Source organism: Lissotriton helveticus, chromosome 7, assembly GCF_964261635.1.
Source record: "Lissotriton helveticus chromosome 7, aLisHel1.1, whole genome shotgun sequence".
Lineage (NCBI taxonomy): Eukaryota > Metazoa > Chordata > Amphibia > Caudata > Salamandridae > Lissotriton > Lissotriton helveticus.
Window position 1 is genome coordinate 1,284,692,336 of NC_136068.1, and position 15,802 is coordinate 1,284,708,137.

The window sequence follows — 15,802 nt, forward strand, 5'->3', positions numbered from 1 at the left end:
TTCAATCTGGCCACAAATACCAACCTTGGGAGAGATTTCAACGGCATGGCAAGAATAACAGCTCTTTTGTCTCAGAGAGAGGTGGCCTTGAGTTCGGCCCGTGAAACTTTCGTGCTTCACATAGCGAACACCCGTACAGAGGTGCAGACCCTTTTCAATTCAGATTTGCCTTTCAATTTCAGCAAGATGGTTCGGACTATCTTTAACGCATCCTCCACAAAGACCCTGACGCACTTTTTTAAAGTTGTTACCAGTGGTCTCGTGACTTCATTTGAGAAAATCTTTGGAGTCATCCCTGCTTTCTTTCATTCTATTTTCTCCACTCTGCTTCGTGGATTGGCATTTTTACTTGCATTACCAGCGGACGCTCTTGTGCTTTTTTACATTTTTAAATATGGATGTCCCTCCTATGCAACCTCCCACCCTGCAGCTGCTGACACTGTTCCGCAATCGCATGCTAGAATATTATGGCACAATGCCGTTGGCGATATTAAGCACGCCATATGGATTATCTTTTCGATTCTCCTACTTCACCTGTGTCCAGCCTGTATTTCACTGCCTGACCTGTGATTTCGATTGGGCCATTGATTTGTGTCTCTGCGGACCGGTTTCTCCTGACGTCGACTTTAATCAGCTGATGACTCCTATCATTACTCACGAGTTGGTTTGTCCTGGCGAAAGGATTATGGCTGTGGCATTGATGCATGGACTAATTGGTCCCTGGAATTTATTGGCGGCAGCACAGTCTTTCTTGGAACAGAGCTTTCTTGAAAACCCACCGAGCTGTCCTCTGATGGTGATAGAGGATCCGGTGCTGGGAGAGCACGTATGTTCTTTTCCGCTTTTAAATTGGATGGCTGAACTGTTTTCGGATGAAGACGGTGACTTCCTATTGGAGGCTGTTGCAGCTTATTTTGCATACACAGTTATGTCATAGACCTTTTTCATGTTTGATATGCTGAGTACTAGCATTTCATTGACAATTCATTGACTTATTTGTCAAGTTTTTATTATTTACCTTGCCTATTGGCTTAAGACTCGATAAAGTACTTGGCTGTTTTATTTTTCTTTAGCATTAAATTTTCCTAGTTTTTAATGCTTTACCTTGCGGACCGTCCACATATAAACTTGCAATCTGCTCTCATGAGATGGCACTTCTATTATCTTATTCAGTTCGTTTCCGGATCATGGGGAGGTGTCATCTAGGTCCTGGATATCTTTACACTGTGTTAAGTTAGCATGGGCTCATTACCGGTTTAAACGCCATTTTTCCTTTTTTGCAACTTCTGCACACGACACTTAGTTGTTGCTTTAGCTTTCCACCTAGTAGTTCATCGTGGTTTACATGAGAATAATATGTTATTGCTCTACTATCTGCTTTGCTTGTTAAACTATATCTGTACAGCGAGTGCTAAAGTTTCAAGAACAACACGATACAGAATTGTTATGAGGTCTGATCTCCACGACTTCATACTCATAACATAAGTGCAACTTCTGCCAATTCTGGGCATGAGGCGGGTTTTATATTGCTTTGCCGAACACACATACACAACAGTTGATGCGGTTCACATGAAGAGAGAGCTGGTGTATGCTGATGTGATTCCTTCAAATCTAAGACACTAAAGTATGGGCACGCCCTAAACCAACACAAAGAGACCTTCTTAGCAAATAATATAATATGTGTATTAGGGAGGGTGAGATATAAGCAGCCGCGGGCCGTGGAGGGAGTTACGGTGAGGCAGGGAGGCGGGGAGGGGGAGAAGCAGGGTGGAGCCCTCTTTACCCTGCCCCTCCCCCTCCCCGCCTCCCTGCCCCACCGTAACTCCCTCCACGGCCCGCGGCTGCTTATAAGTGTTGCTAACTCTTATTCATTTACAGCATGTTAACATACTGTCACCATTCGCTTTTTATGTACTAGTAACTATGCTGGTAATTTTGCTACTGATAATATGTGTACTTGTATTCTCCACCCTGCTTCTCCCCCTCCCCGCCTCCCTGCCTCACCGTAACTCCCTCCACGGCCCGCGGCTGCTTATAAGTGTTGCTAACTCTTATTCATTTACAGCATGTTAACATACTATCACCATTCGCTTTTTATGTACTAGTAACTATGCTGGTAATTTTGCTACTGATAATATGTGTACTTGTATTATCTAAGATACTACGCCTGAGAAGACGGCATTAGTAAATAAACATTTCAAATACACATGTGTTCTTCTTAACTCCATGTTCTGGTTTCTAAGAAATATATAACGACCGACTGTTCATGAGTTCCACGTATCCTGAGGTACTATAAGTTCATATTCTGGATTGTCTAAACATTGAGAGTTTGTTATATCCAATGTGACACTGTACCTAGCTTGCTAAGGAGTTTTTGATTACTAACGTGAGTTTTGGGACACCCTAATTCGCTGAGGTTCCAATCCTCTGTCCACAGTTCTGTGTGAGAACAGAAACCCTGCGACAGGGGCACCCCCGACCCTTGCTGGAGCTTCATCACACTTGCGATACAACTCCAGCAATGCGCCACCTTTACGGCACAGATACATCACGCATCTGTGCTGTTTTTGCCCCATGATGCGCCGCATTGTAAATGCAGCACACCATAGGTGACGGAACAGCGGCACAGAATGACTAACACATCCCTGGTGATGCACCAGTCATCATAAATGTATCCCTATGCTTCTTATCTTGTTAGAGATGAACCGCCATATGTATCATCAAAGTTTTTTGCATTTCCTAAATAGCGAACTTTAAGGAATAAATAGCGATTCTTTACCATTCCTAGTTTGCGATTAGCTATTTGCTAATTACAAATTACCCATTCATTTCCTTCATTTCCATAGGGCGGTTGGACTCACTTTTAGCTCGAACGGCTGAATGGATTTCCACGAAACTTGGCAAAATTGTAGGGACTGGTAGCCCGATGTGCCTTTGCTATGTCTCAAGATATATGCTCCAGTGGTTTTTACGAAAATTAACTTTGAAAAATATATATTGGGCTACATTGGCCTATATATATGTTGGAGCCCAAATGTAGCCCAATGTAGCCCAATGAAGCCCAATGTAGCCCAATGTAGCCCAAAGATGGCCGCCAGACACACAAAAAAACAAATGTAGCCCAAATATCAGCCAGATGTAGCCCAACTATAGCCCAGTGACAGAATGACCAATCAGCTTCGCAAACCTCCGTTACGCGAAGCGGAGCGCTGTTACAGATATATATCTTTTTTTGAACGTTAATTTCTCAAAATCCACTGGAGCACATATATTGAGACCTAGCAAAGGCACATCGGGCTACCAGTCCCTAATATTTTGCCAAGTTTCGTGCAAATCCATTCAGCCGTTCGATTATTATTATTATTATTTTTTTTGCCCCGCGGGGCCCTTTTAAAACCTCCACATCAAACCTAGGGGGTCAGCGAGGATCTACTATGCCCCCTTATGGTTATTTCCCCCTTTGTTTTGGCCTCCTCTTGTCTCTCGATCCTACCGAGAGACAAGATGGCGGCCGCTACGGACTTTTTGGAATGTTGACAGACGCCAGAGAACCAATCAGCTTCGCTTCACAAAGCTCCGTTGCGCGAAAAGTACGCGTCCTGGGACGCTGCCCGGTCCGCTGTTACAGATATATATCTTTTTTTAAACGTTCATTTCTCAAAATCCACTGTAGCACATATATTGAGACCTACAAAAGGCACATCGGGCTACCAGTCCCTACAATTTTGCCAAGTTTCGTGCAAATCCATTCAGCCGTTCGGGCTAAAAGTGAGGCCAACCGCCCTATGGAAAACTCAATGTTAAAAACACGTTTTGGGACCCCCCTTTTTTCTCGGCCCCCCCTTGACGAACCCCCCCCAAATTTTCAAGGGCTGCTCAGAAACAAAATGTGCCATTTTCCTGACAATTTCAGCCAATTCCGTCCACAAACGCCAAAGTTATTAGACATAGAATTTTCAAAAATCCCATAGAGAAAAAATCCTAACTATATATACCTACTGGCGACCGCCAGTAGGTAATATATATATATATATATATATATATATATATATATATATATATATATATATATATATATATATATGCATGTGATCAAGGCCTTGTTGGAGGCTGAAACGCGTAATGGCGGAGGTGCGGGCGTTTCTGGAATAAACCCGTTTTTGCACAGAATCTGGGTCTACTTTCTCGTCCTTGGATGGTTTGAGTGGCGTGAAGCATTGTGGATATATATATATATATATATATATATATATATATATTCCCTCGCACTTTGCCTTGTCGCAAGAGGAGCTCTGTTAAGCTGGTGCCATCCACAGGGTCAAGGCAGTCTCCCGTTCGTATTAAAACACAAAAGTTCCAAAATTGATGGCACTCCACTCGGGGATGGTTTATCAAGTTATTTTATTCCAACAAAAGCCTAGGAACCACGAGCGCCTCCAGCTATACCTCCCTCTCTGTATCAGATGTTAAAATAATGAAGACATAAACACATAATAGCCAGATAAACACACACAGGCAGAGGGTAAGGCAACCACATAACATCATCATGCAGGAAGCCTCTCACCGCAAAACCACATAGAGAAAGGGAGACACACGCAAAAGCGTATGTAGAACATAACTCATGCATGCAGCAGTAGGAAAAGGGCACTCAGCCCTTAAATCATGCAATAACACAGCGCGTAACATATAATGACCAAACTAACATAGAGCGCTAAGTGGTCAATGAATATAATTGATCAACTTAAAAAACACGGACCAACTTTCACTACAAGTACCAGCATGCAAAGCAACTATCATGTGTATAAAATGTTGAAATCAAAGAAGGACCAATTGTCTAAAACAATGCCGTGATCAAGAACGCTGAAGTTCGAAACGCGTAGGCGATCTCAATTGTTGGAAGAAAATAACTTGAAAAAACCATCCCCGAGTGGAGTGCCATCAATTCTGGAACTTTTGTGTTTTAATACGAACGGGAGACTGCCTTGACCCCGTGGATGGCACCAGCTTAACAGAGCTCCTCTTGCGACAAGGCAAAGTGCGAGGGAATTTGACTCACAGGGGCGAGCCCAACGCCCTCATCGCGTCTCCGCTCAAATTGACCGGGTGAGGAACAACCCGGTAACTTGGTGAAAAAAGTGCTATCTGGAGCTGCAGAAAGGAAAGAAAAAGCACGTAACCCAAGGAGAGCGAGTGAAAAGAAAATACAAACAAACCATCCCACCGCCTGACTGGTTGAGCGCCGACGTGCTGGGTCGGAGGACACGGACACGGCCGGGAGTCTCCCAGGTAAGGAGAATCGGCGATGGGGTAATGTTTGTGGGCGTAGCCAGCGAGGTGAACCAAAACAGTACTAAGGCTACCATTAGCTGTACTAAACGAGTTTTTCGGAAAAAGTAGTCTGAAAACAAATCACCTCACACGGGGACACAGAAGCCAATTGAGATTTGAGGAGAATAAATAACTCCGAGCGCAGTAATTGAGCAAATATCAGTTACGGACGCTAAGAAAGACAATTAACCCTTTGAAAACGATTAAAAACAAAACGTCTGACCAACCAAAAGCATTTAAAGACGCAAATATAATAAACAAAGCAGGAAAATCAGTACGATATTACAATGGAGGAAAGAAGCGCAAAACGGGCTTCCAAAGCAGAAGATATTTTTTAAAAAACAATACCAGGCACAAAACGAAGGGACGACACAAGTAAAAACACCTTGGCAACTATCTCCAACATCAAACAATTGTTTGCCAAACTAGAAAAATTGCATCGAAAAGAGATATCCCGCTCATGGGAGATAATCACTTTGGAAAAATAAGTTGAGTGTGATATGGTCCCTAGAGGATTGAGAATATTTGTGCTACCAAATCATCCAGACACTAAGCCAGAAATGCTGGAAGAATGGGGCAGAAACAACATGGCATGCTCCAGGAATATGCTGCTAATAATAATCAAACATGCCCGGATAGAGGTAGATGAACTACATGTGGCTATTAGTGAGATCAAAAAATGCACAGGTGAATTGAATGAGAATCCTGAAAATCTGAAGAAAATGAGAACGGAAATAGAAACGAGTCTGGACAAACATGAAGAAGATGTCCAAAACAGAAAACAAAGAAAATTTAGGAGAGATGAGGATGATTATCTATTTGGAACAATCTTGACATTTGCAAAAAAAATACGACTCCTATAAAAAACAGTGGAAACGCACTCCGAATGGCAATGAAGAAAAACCAGTAAGTGAAGAAGAATCGGAAGTCAGCGATGGTGAACAACGACAAACAGGGGGCCAACAGCTAAGTTTTTTAGACGAACTTCAGCTACTCCACAAGGAGCAGCAAACGTCGAAAGCAAGACCTCGAAGAGGAGGATACAATCGCACCAGAGCCAGAGGCAGGGGCTCATTCCAAGCACCCAAAAATCCGGCAGGAAAACAAGGAGAAGCAGGAAACACAAGTGGTGGATACAATCTGAGAAACAGAACGATAACAACAAGAAAGTAAAACCCACCAAAAAGAACAGAAAAATGCCAAACCTGGTGATCAACCTATCCAGGTACACCCTGACTAAAAGCGAACGGAATCTTCTAAATAAAGGACTCACCTTCTGTCCAGAAATCCACCAAGAGATGACGGATACAAAAATTGATTTGTACAAGTACGTACGAAAACTAAAACTCAAAAAACATTTCAAAAGATATCCGAAATTAGAAACAACACTACAAGAACAAAAAGAAATAGATAAAACCCAACAGAAAAGTCACAGTCTGTTTAAAATGGCAGAAATACCACAACTTCGAGTGGCTCATGACTTAGCCAATGAAACATCAAGTACACAACTGGGCGACACTCAAATATTGGAGGAAATGAAAATAAAAACCAACAAAAGACCAAAAACATCCTTTAAGGCCAAATCAAAATTCTGTCCAACCCTATACTCAGTTAACAAAATAGACATCTTTCAGGACCTGGTGTTAGGAGAACTGGAAAAAATGTCAACCACAAAAGAGGTGAAAATCTAAGCAAGGAAGAAAGGTCGGCAATTAAATCGCTGAAATTAAATACCACCATCGAAATTAAGCCTGCCGACAAAGGAGGTAATATCGTCATCCTAGAAAAAGAAGATTATGTAAAGGAGGCGATGAGACAGCTGAAGGATACAACAAAATATACTTTACTTGCAAAAAACCCCACGAAGGAGTTGACATTGGAACTAAGAAACAAATTGGAAAAATGGAAAAAACTTGGCCTCATATCAGAACAAGAAAGGAAATTCCTAATGGTGGAAAATCCCATAACACCGACCATATACTTTCTCCCGAAAGTGCATAAGACCCTCAACAAGCCACCAGGGCGACCAATAATCTCGAGCTGTGGTAGCCTGTACGAAAATGTCTCAATCTACGTGGACAATTTCCTTGCACCAATGGTCCCCACCCTAACATCGTATATAAAAGACACTGGCGACTTTTTACGAATAATATCGAACACTGAATGGCAACCAAACTACCTCCTTATAACGATTGATGTAATCTCGTTATATACTTCAATTGACCATACAATTGGCCTCCAAGCAATAAAATACTTCCTTCAGCAACAACCAGTTGGCCAATATGAGCATTCAAAAATGTTGTTAGAAATGATAACGATGTGTTTATACAACAACGTGTTTCTATTCAACAGGAAGGTGTATGCACAGTGCTGCGGGACAGCCATGGGAGTTTTCTTCTCTCCAAGCTACGCAAATCTCATGATGGGGTGGTGGGAGAGATGCGTGTCTTGGGGAGAAGAAAACGACCACCATATGGCCAACGTGGCGCTGTGGCTTCGCTTTATTGATGACCTGTTCCTGCTCTGGAGGGGAACAGAGCAGGAATTTCTCTCATTTTTTGAGGTCTTCAACAGCAACACAGTTGGACTCAAGTTCACTTTCAATCTGAGTTCCAAAGAGATAGAGTTCTTAGATACGAAAGTCTACGTGAAGAACAATAAATTAGAGATAACTGTGCACCGCAAAAAAACAGCAACCAACAGTATTCTTCACGGTAAGAGCTTCCATCCTGAGAGCCTCAAAAAAAGTATACCCTACGGTGAACTTCTCCGTATGAAAAGAAATTGCTCTGAAGAAAGCGAAATGGAAGTAAAACTCAAAGACACGAAAACCCGCTTCATACAGAGAGGGTACAAAATGACGGATATTGTCAGAGGAGAAAATGCAGCCAGAGAAATCAACAGGAATGAAATGCTCACATCTGAAAAGAAGACAAAAAAGCCATCACTAAGGAAGAGAAAGAGAGAACAAATAGACAAAATCAATACAGAAGAACAATCGTCCCCAAACATAATGGAAACAACATCGGAAGAACAACCAAGGTTGATAATTAAATACACGAAACAAAGCCACAAAATAAAAAAAATACTGACGAGATACTGGCATGTACTAAAAAAGGATGGTGACATTGGTAGTGACATAGGAGAGAGACCATTGGTAACCTACAAGAGAGCTCCAAATCTATCAGATCACCTAGTACACAGTCACTTTGTAGACTGAAAGAGTCCCTCTTGGCTGGAAATTAAACAAAGAGGATTTACAAAGTGCTTAGTGTGTAAAGCCTGCCAGATTGGAAAAAATCTGAAAAACATTTGTGATCCGTCAGGAAGGAACTTTGAAATAAGAGAGGCGATAACCTGCAAAACATCCTTCGTCGTGTATATACTGCAGTGCAACTGTGGTAAGAGGTATATAGGAAGTACCACATGCCCCCTAAAAAAACGAATCCTTGAACATACTCGGGCGATACAAAACAAAGACTTTTCATACGCCATGGCAAAACATATAGCCACCCATCCTGGCAAAACCTGGCATCATATGACATACTCAGGTCTAGCTATGATACCCCAACATGAACGGGGTGGGGACAGAAAACTCAAATTGAGACGACTCGAGTCGAGACTTATCATGAGATTCAAAACTATGCAACCTCAAGGACTCAATGGGGAAGCTGAACTTTATGTTCATCTGTAATTACTAGTGTAAATTGTAAAATATTGACTGAATGAAGAACTGCTTATTAGAACTGTAACTGAATGATAAATTATACACATGTACATTATAACTTCTCCCATACACAAGTGGTAACGAATTGCGGTGACCAGGGCACTCAGCCTAGGAACCACGAGCGCCTCCAGCTATACCTCCCTCTCTGTATCAGATGTTAAAATAATGAAGACATAAACACATAATAGTCAGATAAACACACACAGGCAGAGGGTAAGGCAACCACATAACATCATCATGCAGGAAGCCTCTCACCGCAAAACCACATAGAGAAAGGGAGACACACGCAAAAGCGTATGTAGAACATAACTCATGCATGCAGCAGTAGGAAAAGGGCACTCAGCCCTTAAATCATGCAATAACACAGCGCGTAACATATAATGACCAAACTAACATAGAGCGCTAAGTGGTCAATGAATATAATTGATCAACTTAAAAAACATGGACCAACTTTCACTACAAGTACCAGCATGCAAAGCAACTATCATGTGTATAAAATGTTGAACTCAAAGAAGGACCAATTGTCTAAAACAATGCCGTGATCAAGAACGCTGAAGTTCGAAACGCGTAGGCGATCTCAATTGTTGGAATAAAATAACTTGAAAAAACCATCCCCGAGTGGAGTGCCATCAATTTTGGAACTTTTGTGTTTTAATATATATATATATATATATATACAAAGTTTGCCTGCAAAGTAGAGGAGCCTACGAGCAAGGTAAGGAATTCAGCTTTTATTCATTGTAGAAAGCATCCTGCGAAATGGATGCAAATACAGCAGCAGCTTCAAAAAATCAGCCTGACGCGTTTCGTTTTCCAACTTCTTCAGAGGCACTGACTCAAATACTCCCAGGCAAACATTTTCCAGGCAGCTACACAGTAATTTAACTCCCGCCTCAGTGGGCGTGTCCCAACACATGGCCTCATGGTATATGTAGTGTCCTGTCTTTCTCTAGTGAGTCACCTGCCTCGGAGTCCTAATATTGTTCAATTAAACCACAGTGGGGTGAAAGGCCGAAACTTACCTTGCTTGTGGGCTCCTCCTTTCTTGCAGGCAAACTTGCGATGGTATTTTGAGCGGAACGCCTGAGCCGCGGAGTGAGCCCTGGGGCTATGCTAGCCCACCATGGAGACGCCCTACAGCGCCACCGAGAGGGAGCAAGGAGCTCTTGTTAGCAGATAAAGGACAGCTGCGTCTTGCGATGTGATTCGGCACACCCCACTGTGGTTAATTCCTATGTGCTCAAGGGCAGGCTACCCACTGGGGAGGACAGGTAACTACAAATACCAAGATGCCATCTGATTGGCCACTCCCACTGAGGCGGGAGTTACAATGCTGTGTAGCTGCCAGAAATATCGTTTGCCTTTGAGTACTAGCCCGAGCCTCTGATGAAGTAGAGATACGAAACGCGTCAGGCTGGACTTCTATGCTGTTGCTGAAATTTGCATCCATTTCACTGCTGCTTCCAACAAGGATATTAAAGGCTGAAACTTACCTTGCTTGTGGGATCCTCCTTTCTTGCAGGCAAACTTGCGATGGTGTATATATATATAGGACGGGGGCAGGGATCTGCCTCCGCTCAGGAATAGCGGGAGACAGTAACCGCACTATCATCAACCTTACATCACTAAAATTAACAGCAAAAGAAGAGGAAACTCTCAAATTGGGATTAACCTATGCTACCCCTTGCAACTTCAACTATGCGGCTACACGTTGTGATGTATACAAAGCAGTACGTAAATTAAAACTACGGAAATTCTACACTTTAAAGGACAGAGCTAAAAACAATCCAGCTCAAATTTTGAATTTGAATAGCGATACAATGATTGCCACACAAGGCACCAAAATCATCACGGAACTTTGGGAAACTGAAGGGGCAGGCTATGAGGACAATTGCTTGAATGAGGAAAACATGTTTGATGAAAGGGGTAACAGGATCTTAACAGAAACCCAATTCAGGCCACCCTCCGTATTTGTGCCAGTTTTACTGAGAGACAACATAGATGTCTTCCATGAGAATGTGGTGGGGGACTTAAAACAACTACATGGTGAAACTATTAACAAAAAGAAAAAGAAATGGCAATTCAATGATCGCATTCAGCAATATGAAGCGCTAACCAAAAGACTATCAAATGACAAGGATATCATTGTGAGGGGAAGTGACAAAGGGGGCAATGTGGTCCTCATGTCCAAAACCAACTATGACCAAGAAGCCTATGCCCAACTCAATGATCGAACATGTTATGAACGTGTTCAGATGCAGATATTAACATCGGTTAAAACAGATTACCATCAGAAATTGGCCAAGTGGAAAACAGCTAAACTCATCAGTGAAGCAGAATATAAATACCTAAGAACTGATCACCCAATCACACCCATATTGTACTTTTTGCCTAAAGTGCATAAAGACCCCCAACACCCTCCGGGCAGACCCATAATATCTGCTAGAGGCAGTCTTCTGGAACACACCTCTGTCTATATTGATTATTTTTTACAGGGTTATGTGCGGAACCTGGACTCGTACATTAAGGATACGGGGGACTTGTTGACCAAAATCATGGATATTGATTGGGTAGTGGGTGATTGGCTAATCTCGTTGGATGTTAAAGCACTATATACCAGCATTTCACATCTTGATGGTCTTGCAGCAGTAGAACACTATCTACTGAAAAGAGGTCCTGAATTTGAAGAGCATAACAGGATGTTGTTGAGCATGCTTCGGTTTTGTCTGACAAATAATTTGTTTTTGTTTAATCATCAACTATATCGCCAACTTCAGGGGGTAGCAATGGGGGCCAGCTTCTCCCCGAGCTGCATATGGGGGCTTGGGAGGAGTTGGTCCTCAGGCCAGACTACCATAACATTGGTAATAACAACCTGATTAAATGGTATCGTTTTATCGACGATTTGATGATTATTTGGAGAGGTAGTAAGGAGGAAGCTTTGAGTTTTATTGAGAACTTAAACTGTAATAATCTCAACCTCAAGTTCACTGCCACCCTCAGTCAGGAATCTATTACTTTCTTGGATACTGAATTGTATATTCACAATGGACATCTTGAGAGTAGAATTTTTCGGAAACTAACTGCAGGGAACAACATACTTCATGCGGCCAGTGCTCACCCGGCGCATCTGATCTCGAGGATCCCCTATGGGGAGATGCTTTGTCTACGCCGAGTGTGCAGTAACCCCACAGACCTTAAATTAGCTCAGGAAGACAGTAAGAAACGTTTTTTGGAACGGGGATACTCTGGACAGGTGATTCATGAAGCTATAGAAAAATCTATGATGTTAACCAGAGAGGAGCTCCTAACTAAGACTGGGAAACAGTCAGTAATTGAAACTGGGGAAACTGAGAAAACATTGAATGTGGAGAAGAAAAAGTTCCGCATTATAACGGGATACAGTAGGCAACACAATGAGTTGTATAAAATCATGAACAAGCATTGGCCTTTAGTTACCTGTGACTCGATCATTGGAACTACCCTCCCCAAAAAGTCTCCCTCACTTTCAGCAGGGCACCCTCCCTTCGGGATAAAATAGTTGACACCAGTCCAGAGCCATTCAATAAAACATCTTGGTGGCAACAGAACAAAGGATTTTACCGCTGTAAGACCTGTAAGGCTTGTGTTCATGGGGAAAGCACCAAAACATACTTGGATGGTTTCACTAGTTATCCTCACCCTATAACACAGGTTTTAACCTGCAAAACCGAATTTGCGGTTTATGTTCTCCAATGCCCCTGCCCACTTAGATATGTGGGCAGCATGAAGCATGCTGTACATAAGCGCATTTTGCAGCATTTACGTGCGATCACCAACGGTGATAATACATACCCAGTGGCCCGGCATTTTAGGGAAACACACCAGAGCAATAACAGCTTGCTGAAGTACTGGGTTATTGATTCTATACTAGCTAGCAGAAGGGGTGGAGACAGCGAAAGTAAGTTGAGGAGACTTGGAACTAAATATATCCTCCTATTCAACACTAAAAGCCCGGGAGGATTGAACGTAACGGAGGACCTGTATACGTGTTTACCTTGAACTATCTTATACTAACAGAATGTTAATATGTCATCTAATGTACTGATGTAACTTTAGCCCGGCTGGGAGACATATAATATAGTATAAGGAATCCAAGGTCTTGATTATGAATCTGACATTATTCTGTACTTGCTGCTATTTGATTATAAATTTGATTTTACATATGATGGGTATGGCTGGATGCAGGTGGACTTGACGGGTCCTTATTCCCGGATAGTCACATACATCCAGTCTACTATGCACTTAATTCACAGTGATAATTATTTTCTAACATAGTGACATAGGATAGAGAAATCCTAAGAAACAGAGGGTTCTCAGTAATCCAACGCTTTTGTACGATTTTTCTCATCGACTGTATCTATATAGGACTGAAAATTTGATTTTTTGTAAATATTTTAACCATATTTTATATTACTGTGGTTACTGATGTGTATGAATTTTAATGTACAATATACAGTATTTCAATAAGATGATCCCTTAGTAAATTGGGTCCCTCTTTAGTTGACGGCAGCAAATATTTGCACTATTAAGCGATATGTTGCACATTGCAAGTGTTTGCACTTTTGCTAGTTTTTGCACATTTATAGTTGCACAACTGCAGGTTTTGCACATAGGAAAACAATATGCATTTGCACTTTATTATATAAGAATTTACTGTATATACTGTACTATGAATTTGGGTATTTTACCAATATCAGACAACTTTAGGCCTACTGGTTCAGAGAAAGTAAGCGATGAGATTTTCATATATATTGTTTGATTACCTCTGTTTATATGAAATGGCATCTTAAGGTAGCAATCTGGTATTTTACCGTAATTTTGCACCCCAAACCTTGGTCTTTTTATGTGTTTTTAATAGGCACTTTAAAGACAGGCTAGTATTTCCTCTATGTTCACTATGACACAACACTACCCTTTCATGTGACGAAATTCATCCAATCACTGGCAGTATAAAATGGTGTTTTTTTAAATGGACCATTGTCATGTGAACAAGGCTCTTGCGAGCCGAAACGTCATGAGACTCCTACTGCACCTGAAATAAAAATTTGGAGCACTACAACTGGTCCGTGTCCGTTGGCTTTCTTCCTGGCTGGAGCTTGTCCAGAGCGCGAGAAAAGTGACGGGGTGTTTGATATATATATACATATATATATATATATATATATATATATATATATATATATATATATATATACACATTACCTACTGGCGGTCGCCAGTAGGTAGTTATAGTTAGGATTGTTTTCCATAGGTAATCCGCAACATTCTATTGGGAATAACTTTGGCGCCGGTGGACGAATCTTCGCAAATTTCTCAAAGAAGATGGCTCGCTCCGCTCTGCTCCTTCCCTGAAAGTTTGGGGGGCATTCGTCAAGCGGGGGCCGAGATATTTGGGCCGTCCCAAAACATGTTTTCCCCATGTTAATTTCCATAGGGCGGTTGGACTCACTTTTAGCCCGAACGGCTGAATGGATTTCCACCAAACTTGGCAAAATTGTAGAGACTGGTAGCCCGATGTGCCTTTGCTATGTCTCAATATATGTGCTCCAGTGGATTTTGAGTAATTTAGGTTCAAAAAAATATATATATCTATATGCGCGCCCCGGTACGCGCACCGGGGCGCGTACCAGCACGCTACGCGAGTACGCGAGCGGAAAGCTGATTGGCTCTCGGGTGTCTGTCAACATTCCAAACAGTCCGGAGCGGCCGCCATCTTGTGTCTCGGTAGGATCGAGACACAAGAGGTGGCAAAAACAAAGGGGGAAATTACCAAAAGGGGGCAGGGTAGACCCCCCTGACCCCTTAGGTTTGATGTGGGAGCTATAAAAGGGCTTCGCGGGGAGCGTACCAGGGAGTGTACCATGGGGAAAGCCACTGAAACAGTAAAATAATAATTTTAAGTGCTTAGACGTAGGGTAGCTCTGCATAGAGTTGTTGTGTTGTGTGGGTGATTTAAGTACCAACATGTAGGTACCAATGCAGAGTCTTAAATTCAATGTACACCGTCTCCTCTGTAGATATCTTACATGTTGTTACAGAAGTTATTGTGGTATATGGAATCCATACCATAGTCTGTCAGGAAAGCAGAAACCGATCCTTTAAGCACTCCCTGAGAAGGCCTAGGGGATCATGGGTAGTCTACCCTGCTCTCTTATGATGTTTTCAAATTGCACAGTATACTGTAAGTCTCACTTTATATTATATTCATTTTGGTACTACTTCATGAATTACATATAAAAATGAATAATGTCTCAAACAATTTTTAATTATTAAATACAATTTTATTGTTTAGAATTTTCATAGTTTAATAAAACTTCCAGCATCAGATGATCTGGAATCTCCTCAAAATTGCATGATTTAATATTTTGTAAACAGTCAATAAATTGTTGGTCCAGAGACTCATCCATAAAATCCTCGTCAACAAAATCTTCTTGAAGAATCTCCTCATCGGTAATTTCGAAAGAAATATTGATGTTTTCTTGTTTGCCTTCCATTTTCTTGCTGTAAATTGCATAAAAAATAACTATATCAGTAGAGTTAGGGCACTGTTGGGTTTAAGTTCAGACAGGTACTTCTGAGTTTTTAACAGTGAAGTTATCTTTGGGCAGTGTATGGTTTCAGGCAGGAAGTAGAAATATAAAAAAGTGCATGTGATGAAACCTAAGTAAATTCATAATTATATCAGAGAAGCTTAACTCAATCCAT